General features: G+C 45.3%; 11 non-coding genes across 11 annotated transcripts; all 11 read left to right on the top strand.

Annotated features, from left to right (window-relative positions):
* The first annotated feature begins 688 nt into the window (after window positions 1-688).
* LOC141188481 (U2 spliceosomal RNA) lies at window positions 689-879 on the top strand. Its single transcript, XR_012262570.1, has one exon. It is a non-coding gene; the product is annotated as a U2 spliceosomal RNA (small nuclear RNA).
* Window positions 880-1,999: 1,120 nt separating this feature from the next.
* LOC141184983 (U2 spliceosomal RNA) lies at window positions 2,000-2,190 on the top strand. Its single transcript, XR_012259687.1, has one exon. It is a non-coding gene; the product is annotated as a U2 spliceosomal RNA (small nuclear RNA).
* A 1,125-nt stretch (window positions 2,191-3,315) lies between these two features.
* On the top strand, window positions 3,316-3,506 carry LOC141188478 (U2 spliceosomal RNA). The gene has a single exon (XR_012262568.1). It is a non-coding gene; the product is annotated as a U2 spliceosomal RNA (small nuclear RNA).
* Window positions 3,507-4,626: 1,120 nt separating this feature from the next.
* LOC141188477 (U2 spliceosomal RNA) lies at window positions 4,627-4,817 on the top strand. Its single transcript, XR_012262567.1, has one exon. It is a non-coding gene; the product is annotated as a U2 spliceosomal RNA (small nuclear RNA).
* Window positions 4,818-5,942: 1,125 nt separating this feature from the next.
* LOC141185604 (U2 spliceosomal RNA) lies at window positions 5,943-6,131 on the top strand. The gene has a single exon (XR_012260251.1). It is a non-coding gene; the product is annotated as a U2 spliceosomal RNA (small nuclear RNA).
* Window positions 6,132-7,256: 1,125 nt separating this feature from the next.
* On the top strand, window positions 7,257-7,447 carry LOC141188476 (U2 spliceosomal RNA). Its single transcript, XR_012262566.1, has one exon. It is a non-coding gene; the product is annotated as a U2 spliceosomal RNA (small nuclear RNA).
* Window positions 7,448-8,560: 1,113 nt separating this feature from the next.
* Window positions 8,561-8,751, top strand: LOC141188475 (U2 spliceosomal RNA). The gene has a single exon (XR_012262565.1). It is a non-coding gene; the product is annotated as a U2 spliceosomal RNA (small nuclear RNA).
* A 1,123-nt stretch (window positions 8,752-9,874) lies between these two features.
* Window positions 9,875-10,065, top strand: LOC141188474 (U2 spliceosomal RNA). Its single transcript, XR_012262564.1, has one exon. It is a non-coding gene; the product is annotated as a U2 spliceosomal RNA (small nuclear RNA).
* A 1,121-nt stretch (window positions 10,066-11,186) lies between these two features.
* LOC141188473 (U2 spliceosomal RNA) lies at window positions 11,187-11,377 on the top strand. The gene has a single exon (XR_012262563.1). It is a non-coding gene; the product is annotated as a U2 spliceosomal RNA (small nuclear RNA).
* A 1,121-nt stretch (window positions 11,378-12,498) lies between these two features.
* On the top strand, window positions 12,499-12,689 carry LOC141188472 (U2 spliceosomal RNA). The gene has a single exon (XR_012262562.1). It is a non-coding gene; the product is annotated as a U2 spliceosomal RNA (small nuclear RNA).
* Window positions 12,690-13,810: 1,121 nt separating this feature from the next.
* Window positions 13,811-14,001, top strand: LOC141188471 (U2 spliceosomal RNA). Its single transcript, XR_012262561.1, has one exon. It is a non-coding gene; the product is annotated as a U2 spliceosomal RNA (small nuclear RNA).
* The last annotated feature ends 864 nt before the right edge of the window (window positions 14,002-14,865 follow it).

The following is a 14,865-nucleotide window of genomic DNA, read 5'->3' as shown; positions in this document are numbered from 1 at the left end:
AGCTGGTTACTCTGCTGCGCTTAAAATTTCTTTTTTGGTTTGCTACAATGCCTTTTCTGAAACGTTGTCTCCCTCTGCTGGAACACTGACTTCTTTCATTTAATGCCTGCAGACTATAAAAGAGAAACCAACCCAAAAAGTTTGGTTGATTAGTCTGTGGCATTCTTTTAAACTGTTGCTTATGGCGGTCTCTGTGAGCTTCTCAGTGACATTCAGCCATCCAGGTATCCCGCCTGCAGTAGACGGAATGTGGCAATGGAACGCTGGCTGCGCGTGTCATAATAGGCTCTGAGCCTTTATATACCTGCGCACAGCAGCAGCCACCTTCAGTCTGCTGCTGGACAGCCAGCAGCAGCAGCAGCAGGAGAGGTAATTAATCAGCAACCCTCCTGCTAAGGGTAGACAGCTGCTCGTTCCACCCCCCACCCGCCTTAATTGGTTCTCCTCCCTTCCAACGGTGTTGAGGCGGGTGGGAACAGCCGGGGGTTGAGGGTACTGTGCTAAAAGAGGTGGAGTTATGCAGATCTAAAACGCGTGGATTGCAGCAGCAGCAAGCCGAAAAGTGCAGGCATGTGAGGGATCTAGAGGTTGACAGCATGTCTTCTTAACGGGAGTCCAGGTGGCCATCTCCACAAATGGAGTTTTCAGAATCCTTGGGTGGCACCGTAGTCGGAAACCAATTCTGGTTATCGCTTCTCGGCCTTTTGGCTAAGATCAAGTGTAGTATCTGTTCTTATCAGTTTAATATCTGATACGTCCCCTATCTGGGGACCATATATTAAATGGATTTTTAGAACAGGGAGATGGAAAAAGAGCTTGCTCTGTCCACTCCACGCATTGACCTGGTATTGCAGTATCTCCAGGACCGGTGCACCCCTTCTTTAATGCAGTTTCTAAAATCAGAAAGAATTGAATTCAATGCTTTTTGTTCATTTTGCTTGTTTGTCGGATTTTGGGATGGACTCTTTGGCTTTGCTTTTCTTCTCCTCATTGGATTTTTCATGTTAAAAGTTGCAGAAGCCAGATGACAAGCTCATTTTGGTTCAACTTCAGCAACTGTGCATTGCATTGCCATGTAATGTAATGTTATGCAATGCTATCTATCTAGCTCTCCCTCTATACTTCCTTTTGGATAAACAGACATATTAGGCAAGCATTTTGGAGCTTTCACCTAAATAACTATAGGTGGTGAGATAAGCTGCACAATATAATTGACCTTTCAGTATATTGTTGCACACACACCATCTATTTAGCAAATGCCCTTGTTATCAACAGCAGCCTTTTAAACTCACCTGAGCTAACAGGTATGTGAGCTGGTTACTCTGCTGCGCTTAAAATTTCTTTTTTGGTTTGCTACAATGCCTTTTCTGAAACGTTGTCTCCCTCTGCTGGAACACTGACTTCTTTCATTTAATGCCTGCAGACTATAAAAGAGAAACCAACCCAAAAAGTTTGGTTGATTAGTCTGTGGCATTCTTTTAAACTGTTGCTTATGGCGGTCTCTGTGAGCTTCTCAGTGACATTCAGCCATCCAGGTATCCCGCCTGCAGTAGACGGAATGTGGCAATGGAACGCTGGCTGCGCGTGTCATAATAGGCTCTGAGCCTTTATATACCTGCGCACAGCAGCAGCCACCTTCAGTCTGCTGCTGGACAGCCAGCAGCAGCAGCAGCAGGAGAGGTAATTAATCAGCAACCCTCCTGCTAAGGGTAGACAGCTGCTCGTTCCACCCCCCCCCCGCCTTAATTGGTTCTCCTCCCTTCCAACGGTGTTGAGGCGGGTGGGAACAGCCGGGGGTTGAGGGTACTGTGCTAAAAGAGGTGGAGTTATGCAGATCTAAAACGCGTGGATTGCAGCAGCAGCAAGCCGAAAAGTGCAGGCATGTGAGGGATCTAGAGGTTGACAGCATGTCTTCTTAACGGGAGTCCAGGTGGCCATCTCCACAAATGGACTTTTCAGAATCCTTGGGTGGCACCGTAGTCGGAAACCAATTCTGGTTATCGCTTCTCGGCCTTTTGGCTAAGATCAAGTGTAGTATCTGTTCTTATCAGTTTAATATCTGATACGTCCCCTATCTGGGGACCATATATTAAATGGATTTTTAGAACAGGTAGATGGAAAAAGAGCTTGCTCTGTCCACTCCACGCATTGACCTGGTATTGCAGTATCTCCAGGACCGGTGCACCCCTTCTTTAATGCAGTTTCTAAAATCAGAAAGAATTGAATTCAATGCTTTTTGTTCATTTTGCTTGTTTGTCGGATTTTGGGATGGACTCTTTGGCTTTGCTTTTCTTCTCCTCATTGGATTTTTCATGTTAAAAGTTGCAGAAGCCAGATGACAAGCTCATTTTGGTTCAACTTCAGCAACTGTGCATTGCATTGCCATGTAATGTAATGTAATGCAATGCTATCTATCTAGCTCTCCCTCTATACTTCCTTTTGGATAAACAGACATATTAGGCAAGCATTTTGGAGCTTTCACCTAAATAACTACAGGTGGTGAGATAAGCTGCACAATATAATTGACCTTTCAGTATATTGTTGCACACACACCATCTATTTAGCAAATGCCCTTGTTATCAACAGCAGCCTTTTAAACTCACCTGAGCTAACAGGTATGTGAGCTGGTTACTCTGCTGCGCTTAAAATTTCTTTTTTGGTTTGCTACAATGCCTTTTCTGAAACGTTGTCTCCCTCTGCTGGAACACTGACTTCTTTCATTTAATGCCTGCAGACTATAAAAGAGAAACCAACCCAAAAAGTTTGGTTGATTAGTCTGTGGCATTCTTTTAAACTGTTGCTTATGGCGGTCTCTGTGAGCTTCTCAGTGACATTCAGCCATCCAGGTATCCCGCCTGCAGTAGACGGAATGTGGCAATGGAACGCTGGCTGCGCGTGTCATAATAGGCTCTGAGCCTTTATATACCTGCGCACAGCAGCAGCCACCTTCAGTCTGCTGCTGGACAGCCAGCAGCAGCAGCAGCAGGAGAGGTAATTAATCAGCAACCCTCCTGCTAAGGGTAGACAGCTGCTCGTTCCACCCCCCCCCCCCCCCGCCTTAATTGGTTCTCCTCCCTTCCAACGGTGTTGAGGCGGGTGGGAACAGCCGGGGGTTGAGGGTACTGTGCTAAAAGAGGTGGAGTTATGCAGATCTAAAACGCGTGGATTGCAGCAGCAGCAAGCCGAAAAGTGCAGGCATGTGAGGGATCTAGAGGTTGACAGCATGTCTTCTTAACGGGAGTCCAGGTGGCCATCTCCACAAATGGACTTTTCAGAATCCTTGGGTGGCACCGTAGTCGGAAACCAATTCTGGTTATCGCTTCTCGGCCTTTTGGCTAAGATCAAGTGTAGTATCTGTTCTTATCAGTTTAATATCTGATACGTCCCCTATCTGGGGACCATATATTAAATGGATTTTTAGAACAGGGAGATGGAAAAAGAGCTTGCTCTGTCCACTCCACGCATTGACCTGGTATTGCAGTATCTCCAGGACCGGTGCACCCCTTCTTTAATGCAGTTTCTAAAATCAGAAAGAATTGAATTCAATGCTTTTTGTTCATTTTGCTTGTTTGTCGGATTTTGGGATGGACTCTTTGGCTTTGCTTTTCTTCTCCTCATTGGATTTTTCATGTTAAAAGTTGCAGAAGCCAGATGACAAGCTCATTTTGGTTCAACTTCAGCAACTGTGCATTGCATTGCCATGTAATGTAATGTAATGCAATGCTATCTATCTAGCTCTCCCTCTATACTTCCTTTTGGATAAACAGACATATTAGGCAAGCATTTTGGAGCTTTCACCTAAATAACTACAGGTGGTGAGATAAGCTGCACAATATAATTGACCTTTCAGTATATTGTTGCACACACACCATCTATTTAGCAAATGCCCTTGTTATCAACAGCAGCCTTTTAAACTCACCTGAGCTAACAGGTATGTGAGCTGGTTACTCTGCTGCGCTTAAAATTTCTTTTTTGGTTTGCTACAATGCTTTTTCTGAAACGTTGTCTCCCTCTGCTGGAACACTGACTTCTTTCATTTAATGCCTGCAGACTATAAAAGAGAAACCAACCCAAAAAGTTTGGTTGATTAGTCTGTGGCATTCTTTTAAACTGTTGCTTATGGCGGTCTCTGTGAGCTTCTCAGTGACATTCAGCCATCCAGGTATCCCGCCTGCAGTAGACGGAATGTGGCAATGGAACGCTGGCTGCGCGTGTCATAATAGGCTCTGAGCCTTTATATACCTGCGCACAGCAGCAGCCACCTTCAGTCTGCTGCTGGACAGCCAGCAGCAGCAGCAGCAGGAGAGGTAATTAATCAGCAACCCTCCTGCTAAGGGTAGACAGCTGCTCGTTCCACCCCCCCCCCGCCTTAATTGGTTCTCCTCCCTTCCAACGGTGTTGAGGCGGGTGGGAACAGCCGGGGGTTGAGGGTACTGTGCTAAAAGAGGTGGAGTTATGCAGATCTAAAACGCGTGGATTGCAGCAGCAGCAAGCCGAAAAGTGCAGGCATGTGAGGGATCTAGAGGTTGACAGCATGTCTTCTTAACGGGAGTCCAGGTGGCCATCTCCACAAATGGACTTTTCAGAATCCTTGGGTGGCACCGTAGTCGGAAACCAATTCTGGTTATCGCTTCTCGGCCTTTTGGCTAAGATCAAGTGTAGTATCTGTTCTTATCAGTTTAATATCTGATACGTCCCCTATCTGGGGACCATATATTAAATGGATTTTTAGAACAGGGAGATGGAAAAAGAGCTTGCTCTGTCCACTCCACGCATTGACCTGGTATTGCAGTATCTCCAGGACCGGTGCACCCCTTCTTTAATGCAGTTTCTAAAATCAGAAAGAATTGAATTCAATGCTTTTTGTTCATTTTGCTTGTTTGTCGGATTTTGGGATGGACTCTTTGGCTTTGCTTTTCTTCTCCTCATTGGATTTTTCATGTTAAAAGTTGCAGAAGCCAGATGACAAGCTCATTTTGGTTCAACTTCAGCAACTGTGCATTGCATTGCCATGTAATGTAATGTAATGCAATGCTATCTATCTAGCTCTCCCTCTATACTTCCTTTTGGATAAACAGACATATTAGGCAAGCATTTTGGAGCTTTCACCTAAATAACTACAGGTGGTGAGATAAGCTGCACAATATAATTGACCTTTCAGTATATTGTTGCACACACACCATCTATTTAGCAAATGCCCTTGTTATCAACAGCAGCCTTTTAAACTCACCTGAGCTAACAGGTATGTGAGCTGGTTACTCTGCTGCGCTTAAAATTTCTTTTTTGGTTTGCTACAATGCCTTTTCTGAAACGTTGTCTCCCTCTGCTGGAACACTGACTTCTTTCATTTAATGCCTGCAGACTATAAAAGAGAAACCAACCCAAAAAGTTTGGTTGATTAGTCTGTGGCATTCTTTTAAACTGTTGCTTATGGCGGTCTCTGTGAGCTTCTCAGTGACATTCAGCCATCCAGGTATCCCGCCTGCAGTAGACGGAATGTGGCAATGGAACGCTGGCTGCGCGTGTCATAATAGGCTCTGAGCCTTTATATACCTGCGCTCAGCAGCAGCCACCTTCAGTCTGCTGCTGGACAGCCAGCAGCAGCAGCAGCAGGAGAGGTAATTAATCAGCAACCCTCCTGCTAAGGGTAGACAGCTGCTCGTTCCACCCCCCCCCCCCCCCGCCTTAATTGGTTCTCCTCCCTTCCAACGGTGTTGAGGCGGGTGGGAACAGCCGGGGGTTGAGGGTACTGTGCTAAAAGAGGTGGAGTTATGCAGATCTAAAACGCGTGGATTGCAGCAGCAGCAAGCCGAAAAGTGCAGGCATGTGAGGGATCTAGAGGTTGACAGCATGTCTTCTTAACGGGAGTCCAGGTGGCCATCTCCACAAATGGACTTTTCAGAATCCTTGGGTGGCACCGTAGTCGGAAACCAATTCTGGTTATCGCTTCTCGGCCTTTTGGCTAATCAAGTGTAGTATCTGTTCTTATCAGTTTAATATCTGATACGTCCCCTATCTGGGGACCATATATTAAATGGATTTTTAGAACAGGGAGATGGAAAAAGAGCTTGCTCTGTCCACTCCACGCATTGACCTGGTATTGCAGTATCTCCAGGACCGGTGCACCCCTTCTTTAATGCAGTTTCTAAAATCAGAAAGAATTGAATTCAATGCTTTTTGTTCATTTTGCTTGTTTGTCGGATTTTGGGATGGACTCTTTGGCTTTGCTTTTCTTCTCCTCATTGGATTTTTCATGTTAAAAGTTGCAGAAGCCAGATGACAAGCTCATTTTGGTTCAACTTCAGCAACTGTGCATTGCATTGCCATGTAATGTAATGTAATGCAATGCTATCTATCTAGCTCTCCCTCTATACTTCCCTTTGGATAAACAGACATATTAGGCAAGCATTTTGGAGCTTTCACCTAAATAACTACAGGTGGTGAGATAAGCTGCACAATATAATTGACCTTTCAGTATATTGTTGCACACACACCATCTATTTAGCAAATGCCCTTGTTATCAACAGCAGCCTTTTAAACTCACCTGAGCTAACAGGTATGTGAGCTGGTTACTCTGCTGCGCTTAAAATTTCTTTTTTGGTTTGCTACAATGCCTTTTCTGAAACGTTGTCTCCCTCTGCTGGAACACTGACTTCTTTCATTTAATGCCTGCAGACTATAAAAGAGAAACCAACCCAAAAAGTTTGGTTGATTAGTCTGTGGCATTCTTTTAAACTGTTGCTTATGGCGGTCTCTGTGAGCTTCTCAGTGACATTCAGCCATCCAGGTATCCCGCCTGCAGTAGACGGAATGTGGCAATGGAACGCTGGCTGCGCGTGTCATAATAGGCTCTGAGCCTTTATATACCTGCGCACAGCAGCAGCCACCTTCAGTCTGCTGCTGGACAGCCAGCAGCAGCAGCAGCAGGAGAGGTAATTAATCAGCAACCCTCCTGCTAAGGGTAGACAGCTGCTCGTTCCACCCCCCCCCCCCCCCGCCTTAATTGGTTCTCCTCCCTTCCAACGGTGTTGAGGCGGGTGGGAACAGCCGGGGGTTGAGGGTACTGTGCTAAAAGAGGTGGAGTTATGCAGATCTAAAACGCGTGGATTGCAGCAGCAGCAAGCCGAAAAGTGCAGGCATGTGAGGGATCTAGAGGTTGACAGCATGTCTTCTTAACGGGAGTCCAGGTGGCCATCTCCACAAATGGACTTTTCAGAATCCTTGGGTGGCACCGTAGTCGGAAACCAATTCTGGTTATCGCTTCTCGGCCTTTTGGCTAAGATCAAGTGTAGTATCTGTTCTTATCAGTTTAATATCTGATACGTCCCCTATCTGGGGACCATATATTAAATGGATTTTTAGAACAGGGAGATGGAAAAAGAGCTTGCTCTGTCCACTCCACGCATTGACCTGGTATTGCAGTATCTCCAGGACCGGTGCACCCCTTCTTTAATGCAGTTTCTAAAATCAGAAAGAATTGAATTCAATGCTTTTTGTTCATTTTGCTTGTTTGTCGGATTTTGGGATGGACTCTTTGGCTTTGCTTTTCTTCTCCTCATTGGATTTTTCATGTTAAAAGTTGCAGAAGCCAGATGACAAGCTCATTTTGGTTCAACTTCAGCAACTGTGCATTGCATTGCCATGTAATGTAATGTAATGCAATGCTATCTATCTAGCTCTCCCTCTATACTTCCTTTTGGATAAACAGACATATTAGGCAAGCATTTTGGAGCTTTCACCTAAATAACTACAGGTGGTGAGATAAGCTGCACAATATAATTGACCTTTCAGTATATTGTTGCACACACACCATCTATTTAGCAAATGCCCTTGTTATCAACAGCAGCCTTTTAAACTCACCTGAGCTAACAGGTATGTGAGCTGGTTACTCTGCTGCGCTTAAAATTTCTTTTTTGGTTTGCTACAATGCCTTTTCTGAAACGTTGTCTCCCTCTGCTGGAACACTGACTTCTTTCATTTAATGCCTGCAGACTATAAAAGAGAAACCAACCCAAAAAGTTTGGTTGATTAGTCTGTGGCATTCTTTTAAACTGTTGCTTATGGCGGTCTCTGTGAACTTCTCAGTGACATTCAGCCATCCAGGTATCCCGCCTGCAGTAGACGGAATGTGGCAATGGAACGCTGGCTGCGCGTGTCATAATAGGCTCTGAGCCTTTATATACCTGCGCACAGCAGCAGCCACCTTCAGTCTGCTGCTGGACAGCCAGCAGCAGCAGCAGCAGGAGAGGTAATTAATCAGCAACCCTCCTGCTAAGGGTAGACAGCTGCTCGTTCCACCCCCCCCCCGCCTTAATTGGTTCTCCTCCCTTCCAACGGTGTTGAGGCGGGTGGGAACAGCCGGGGGTACTGTGCTAAAAGAGGTGGAGTTATGCAGATCTAAAACGCGTGGATTGCAGCAGCAGCAAGCCGAAAAGTGCAGGCATGTGAGGGATCTAGAGGTTGACAGCATGTCTTCTTAACGGGAGTCCAGGTGGCCATCTCCACAAATGGACTTTTCAGAATCCTTGGGTGGCACCGTAGTCGGAAACCAATTCTGGTTATCGCTTCTCGGCCTTTTGGCTAAGATCAAGTGTAGTATCTGTTCTTATCAGTTTAATATCTGATACGTCCCCTATCTGGGGACCATATATTAAATGGATTTTTAGAACAGGGAGATGGAAAAAGAGCTTGCTCTGTCCACTCCACGCATTGACCTGGTATTGCAGTATCTCCAGGACCGGTGCACCCCTTCTTTAATGCAGTTTCTAAAATCAGAAAGAATTGAATTCAATGCTTTTTGTTCATTTTGCTTGTTTGTCGGATTTTGGGATGGACTCTTTGGCTTTGCTTTTCTTCTCCTCATTGGATTTTTCATGTTAAAAGTTGCAGAAGCCAGATGACAAGCTCATTTTGGTTCAACTTCAGCAACTGTGCATTGCATTGCCATGTAATGTAATGTAATGCAATGCTATCTATCTAGCTCTCCCTCTATACTTCCTTTTGGATAAACAGACATATTAGGCATGCATTTTGGAGCTTTCACCTAAATAACTACAGGTGGTGAGATAAGCTGCACAATATAATTGACCTTTCAGTATATTGTTGCACACACACCATCTATTTAGCAAATGCCCTTGTTATCAACAGCAGCCTTTTAAACTCACCTGAGCTAACAGGTATGTGAGCTGGTTACTCTGCTGCGCTTAAAATTTCTTTTTTGGTTTGCTACAATGCCTTTTCTGAAACGTTGTCTCCCTCTGCTGGAACACTGACTTCTTTCATTTAATGCCTGCAGACTATAAAAGAGAAACCAACCCAAAAAGTTTGGTTGATTAGTCTGTGGCATTCTTTTAAACTGTTGCTTATGGCGGTCTCTGTGAACTTCTCAGTGACATTCAGCCATCCAGGTATCCCGCCTGCAGTAGACGGAATGTGGCAATGGAACGCTGGCTGCGCGTGTCATAATAGGCTCTGAGCCTTTATATACCTGCGCACAGCAGCAGCCACCTTCAGTCTGCTGCTGGACAGCCAGCAGCAGCAGCAGCAGGAGAGGTAATTAATCAGCAACCCTCCTGCTAAGGGTAGACAGCTGCTCGTTCCACCCCCCCCCCCCCGCCTTAATTGGTTCTCCTCCCTTCCAACGGTGTTGAGGCGGGTGGGAACAGCCGGGGGTTGAGGGTACTGTGCTAAAAGAGGTGGAGTTATGCAGATCTAAAATGCGTGGATTGCAGCAGCAGCAAGCCGAAAAGTGCAGGCATGTGAGGGATCTAGAGGTTGACAGCATGTCTTCTTAACGGGAGTCCAGGTGGCCATCTCCACAAATGGACTTTTCAGAATCCTTGGGTGGCACCGTAGTCGGAAACCAATTCTGGTTATCGCTTCTCGGCCTTTTGGCTAAGATCAAGTGTAGTATCTGTTCTTATCAGTTTAATATCTGATACGTCCCCTATCTGGGGACCATATATTAAATGGATTTTTAGAACAGGGAGATGGAAAAAGAGCTTGCTCTGTCCACTCCACGCATTGACCTGGTATTGCAGTATCTCCAGGACCGGTGCACCCCTTCTTTAATGCAGTTTCTAAAATCAGAAAGAATTGAATTCAATGCTTTTTGTTCATGTTGCTTGTTTGTCGGATTTTGGGATGGACTCTTTGGCTTTGCTTTTCTTCTCCTCATTGGATTTTTCATGTTAAAAGTTGCAGAAGCCAGATGACAAGCTCATTTTGGTTCAACTTCAGCAACTGTGCATTGCATTGCCATGTAATGTAATGTAATGCAATGCTATCTATCTAGCTCTCCCTCTATACTTCCTTTTGGATAAACAGACATATTAGGCAAGCATTTTGGAGCTTTCACCTAAATAACTACAGGTGGTGAGATAAGCTGCACAATATAATTGACCTTTCAGTATATTGTTGCACACACACCATCTATTTAGCAAATGCCCTTGTTATCAACAGCAGCCTTTTAAACTCACCTGAGCTAACAGGTATGTGAGCTGGTTACTCTGCTGCGCTTAAAATTTCTTTTTTGGTTTGCTACAATGCCTTTTCTGAAACGTTGTCTCCCTCTGCTGGAACACTGACTTCTTTCATTTAATGCCTGCAGACTATAAAAGAGAAACCAACCCAAAAAGTTTGGTTGATTAGTCTGTGGCATTCTTTTAAACTGTTGCTTATGGCGGTCTCTGTGAGCTTCTCAGTGACATTCAGCCATCCAGGTATCCCGCCTGCAGTAGACGGAATGTGGCAATGGAACGCTGGCTGCGCGTGTCATAATAGGCTCTGAGCCTTTATATACCTGCGCACAGCAGCAGCCACCTTCAGTCTGCTGCTGGACAGCCAGCAGCAGCAGCAGCAGGAGAGGTAATTAATCAGCAACCCTCCTGCTAAGGGTAGACAGCTGCTCGTTCCACCCCCCCCCCCGCCTTAATTGGTTCTCCTCCCTTCCAACGGTGTTGAGGCGGGTGGGAACAGCCGGGGGTTGAGGGTACTGTGCTAAAAGAGGTGGAGTTATGCAGATCTAAAACGCGTGGATTGCAGCAGCAGCAAGCCGAAAAGTGCAGGCATGTGAGGGATCTAGAGGTTGACAGCATGTCTTCTTAACGGGAGTCCAGGTGGCCATCTCCACAAATGGACTTTTCAGAATCCTTGGGTGGCACCGTAGTCGGAAACCAATTCTGGTTATCGCTTCTCGGCCTTTTGGCTAAGATCAAGTGTAGTATCTGTTCTTATCAGTTTAATATCTGATACGTCCCCTATCTGGGGACCATATATTAAATGGATTTTTAGAACAGGGAGATGGAAAAAGAGCTTGCTCTGTCCACTCCACGCATTGACCTGGTATTGCAGTATCTCCAGGACCGGTGCACCCCTTCTTTAATGCAGTTTCTAAAATCAGAAAGAATTGAATTCAATGCTTTTTGTTCATTTTGCTTGTTTGTCGGATTTTGGGATGGACTCTTTGGCTTTGCTTTTCTTCTCCTCATTGGATTTTTCATGTTAAAAGTTGCAGAAGCCAGATGACAAGCTCATTTTGGTTCAACTTCAGCAACTGTGCATTGCATTGCCATGTAATGTAATGTAATGCAATGCTATCTATCTAGCTCTCCCTCTATACTTCCTTTTGGATAAACAGACATATTAGGCATGCATTTTGGAGCTTTCACCTAAATAACTACAGGTGGTGAGATAAGCTGCACAATATAATTGACCTTTCAGTATATTGTTGCACACACACCATCTATTTAGCAAATGCCCTTGTTATCAACAGCAGCCTTTTAAACTCACCTGAGCTAACAGGTATGTGAGCTGGTTACTCTGCTGCGCTTAAAATTTCTTTTTTGGTTTGCTACAATGCCTTTTCTGAAACGTTGTCTCCCTCTGCTGGAACACTGACTTCTTTCATTTAATGCCTGCAGACTATAAAAGAGAAACCAACCCAAAAAGTTTGGTTGATTAGTCTGTGGCATTCTTTTAAACTGTTGCTTATGGCGGTCTCTGTGAGCTTCTCAGTGACATTCAGCCATCCAGGTATCCCGCCTGCAGTAGACGGAATGTGGCAATGGAACGCTGGCTGCGCGTGTCATAATAGGCTCTGAGCCTTTATATACCTGCGCACAGCAGCAGCCACCTTCAGTCTGCTGCTGGACAGCCAGCAGCAGCAGCAGCAGGAGAGGTAATTAATCAGCAACCCTCCTGCTAAGGGTAGACAGCTGCTCGTTCCACCCCCCCCCCCGCCTTAATTGGTTCTCCTCCCTTCCAACGGTGTTGAGGCGGGTGGGAACAGCCGGGGGTTGAGGGTACTGTGCTAAAAGAGGTGGAGTTATGCAGATCTAAAACGCGTGGATTGCAGCAGCAGCAAGCCGAAAAGTGCAGGCATGTGAGGGATCTAGAGGTTGACAGCATGTCTTCTTAACGGGAGTCCAGGTGGCCATCTCCACAAATGGACTTTTCAGAATCCTTGGGTGGCACCGTAGTCGGAAACCAATTCTGGTTATCGCTTCTCGGCCTTTTGGCTAAGATCAAGTGTAGTATCTGTTCTTATCAGTTTAATATCTGATACGTCCCCTATCTGGGGACCATATATTAAATGGATTTTTAGAACAGGGAGATGGAAAAAGAGCTTGCTCTGTCCACTCCACGCATTGACCTGGTATTGCAGTATCTCCAGGACCGGTGCACCCCTTCTTTAATGCAGTTTCTAAAATCAGAAAGAATTGAATTCAATGCTTTTTGTTCATTTTGCTTGTTTGTCGGATTTTGGGATGGACTCTTTGGCTTTGCTTTTCTTCTCCTCATTGGATTTTTCATGTTAAAAGTTGCAGAAGCCAGATGACAAGCTCATTTTGGTTCAACTTCAGCAACTGTGCATTGCATTGCCATGTAATGTAATGTAATGCAATGCTATCTATCTAGCTCTCCCTCTATACTTCCTTTTGGATAAACAGACATATTAGGCAAGCATTTTGGAGCTTTCACCTAAATAACTACAGGTGGTGAGATAAGCTGCACAATATAATTGACCTTTCAGTATATTGTTGCACACACACCATCTATTTAGCAAATGCCCTTGTTATCAACAGCAGCCTTTTAAACTCACCTGAGCTAACAGGTATGTGAGCTGGTTACTCTGCTGCGCTTAAAATTTCTTTTTTGGTTTGCTACAATGCCTTTTCTGAAACGTTGTCTCCCTCTGCTGGAACACTGACTTCTTTCATTTAATGCCTGCAGACTATAAAAGAGAAACCAACCCAAAAAGTTTGGTTGATTAGTCTGTGGCATTCTTTTAAACTGTTGCTTATGGCGGTCTCTGTGAGCTTCTCAGTGACATTCAGCCATCCAGGTATCCCGCCTGCAGTAGACGGAATGTGGCAATGGAACGCTGGCTGCGCGTGTCATAATAGGCTCTGAGCCTTTATATACCTGCGCACAGCAGCAGCCACCTTCAGTCTGCTGCTGGACAGCCAGCAGCAGCAGCAGCAGGAGAGGTAATTAATCAGCAACCCTCCTGCTAAGGGTAGACAGCTGCTCGTTCCACCCCCCCCCCCGCCTTAATTGGTTCTCCTCCCTTCCAACGGTGTTGAGGCGGGTGGGAACAGCCGGGGGTTGAGGGTACTGTGCTAAAAGAGGTGGAGTTATGCAGATCTAAAACGCGTGGATTGCAGCAGCAGCAAGCCGAAAAGTGCAGGCATGTGAGGGATCTAGAGGTTGACAGCATGTCTTCTTAACGGGAGTCCAGGTGGCCATCTCCACAAATGGACTTTTCAGAATCCTTGGGTGGCACCGTAGTCGGAAACCAATTCTGGTTATCGCTTCTCGGCCTTTTGGCTAAGATCAAGTGTAGTATCTGTTCTTATCAGTTTAATATCTGATACGTCCCCTATCTGGGGACCATATATTAAATGGATTTTTAGAACAGGGAGATGGAAAAAGAGCTTGCTCTGTCCACTCCACGCATTGACCTGGTATTGCAGTATCTCCAGGACCGGTGCACCCCTTCTTTAATGCAGTTTCTAAAATCAGAAAGAATTGAATTCAATGCTTTTTGTTCATTTTGCTTGTTTGTCGGATTTTGGGATGGACTCTTTGGCTTTGCTTTTCTTCTCCTCATTGGATTTTTCATGTTAAAAGTTGCAGAAGCCAGATGACAAGCTCATTTTGGTTCAACTTCAGCAACTGTGCATTGCATTGCCATGTAATGTAATGTAATGCAATGCTATCTATCTAGCTCTCCCTCTATACTTCCTTTTGGATAAACAGACATATTAGGCAAGCATTTTGGAGCTTTCACCTAAATAACTACAGGTGGTGAGATAAGCTGCACAATATAATTGACCTTTCAGTATATTGTTGCACACACACCATCTATTTAGCAAATGCCCTTGTTATCAACAGCAGCCTTTTAAACTCACCTGAGCTAACAGGTATGTGAGCTGGTTACTCTGCTGCGCTTAAAATTTCTTTTTTGGTTTGCTACAATGCCTTTTCTGAAACGTTGTCTCCCTCTGCTGGAACACTGACTTCTTTCATTTAATGCCTGCAGACTATAAAAGAGAAACCAACCCAAAAAGTTTGGTTGATTAGTCTGTGGCATTCTTTTAAACTGTTGCTTATGGCGGTCTCTGTGAGCTTCTCAGTGACATTCAGCCATCCAGGTATCCCGCCTGCAGTAGACGGAATGTGGCAATGGAACGCTGGCTGCGCGTGTCATAATAGGCTCTGAGCCTTTATATACCTGCGCACAGCAGCAGCCACCTTCAGTCTGCTGCTGGACAGCCAGCAGCAGCAGCAGCAGGAGAGGTATTTAATCAGCAACCCTCCTGCTAAGGGTAGACAGCTGCTCGTTCCACCCCCCCGCCTTAA

The sequence above is a fragment of the Phyllobates terribilis genome, unplaced genomic scaffold (genome assembly GCF_046119375.1).
Source record: "Phyllobates terribilis strain yellow unplaced genomic scaffold, ASM4611937v1 Scaffold_40__1_contigs__length_11209783, whole genome shotgun sequence".
Classification (NCBI taxonomy): domain Eukaryota; kingdom Metazoa; phylum Chordata; class Amphibia; order Anura; family Dendrobatidae; genus Phyllobates; species Phyllobates terribilis.
The sequence above is the reverse complement of the archived record's forward strand: the minus strand, read 5'-3'. Positions and strand labels throughout refer to the sequence as shown.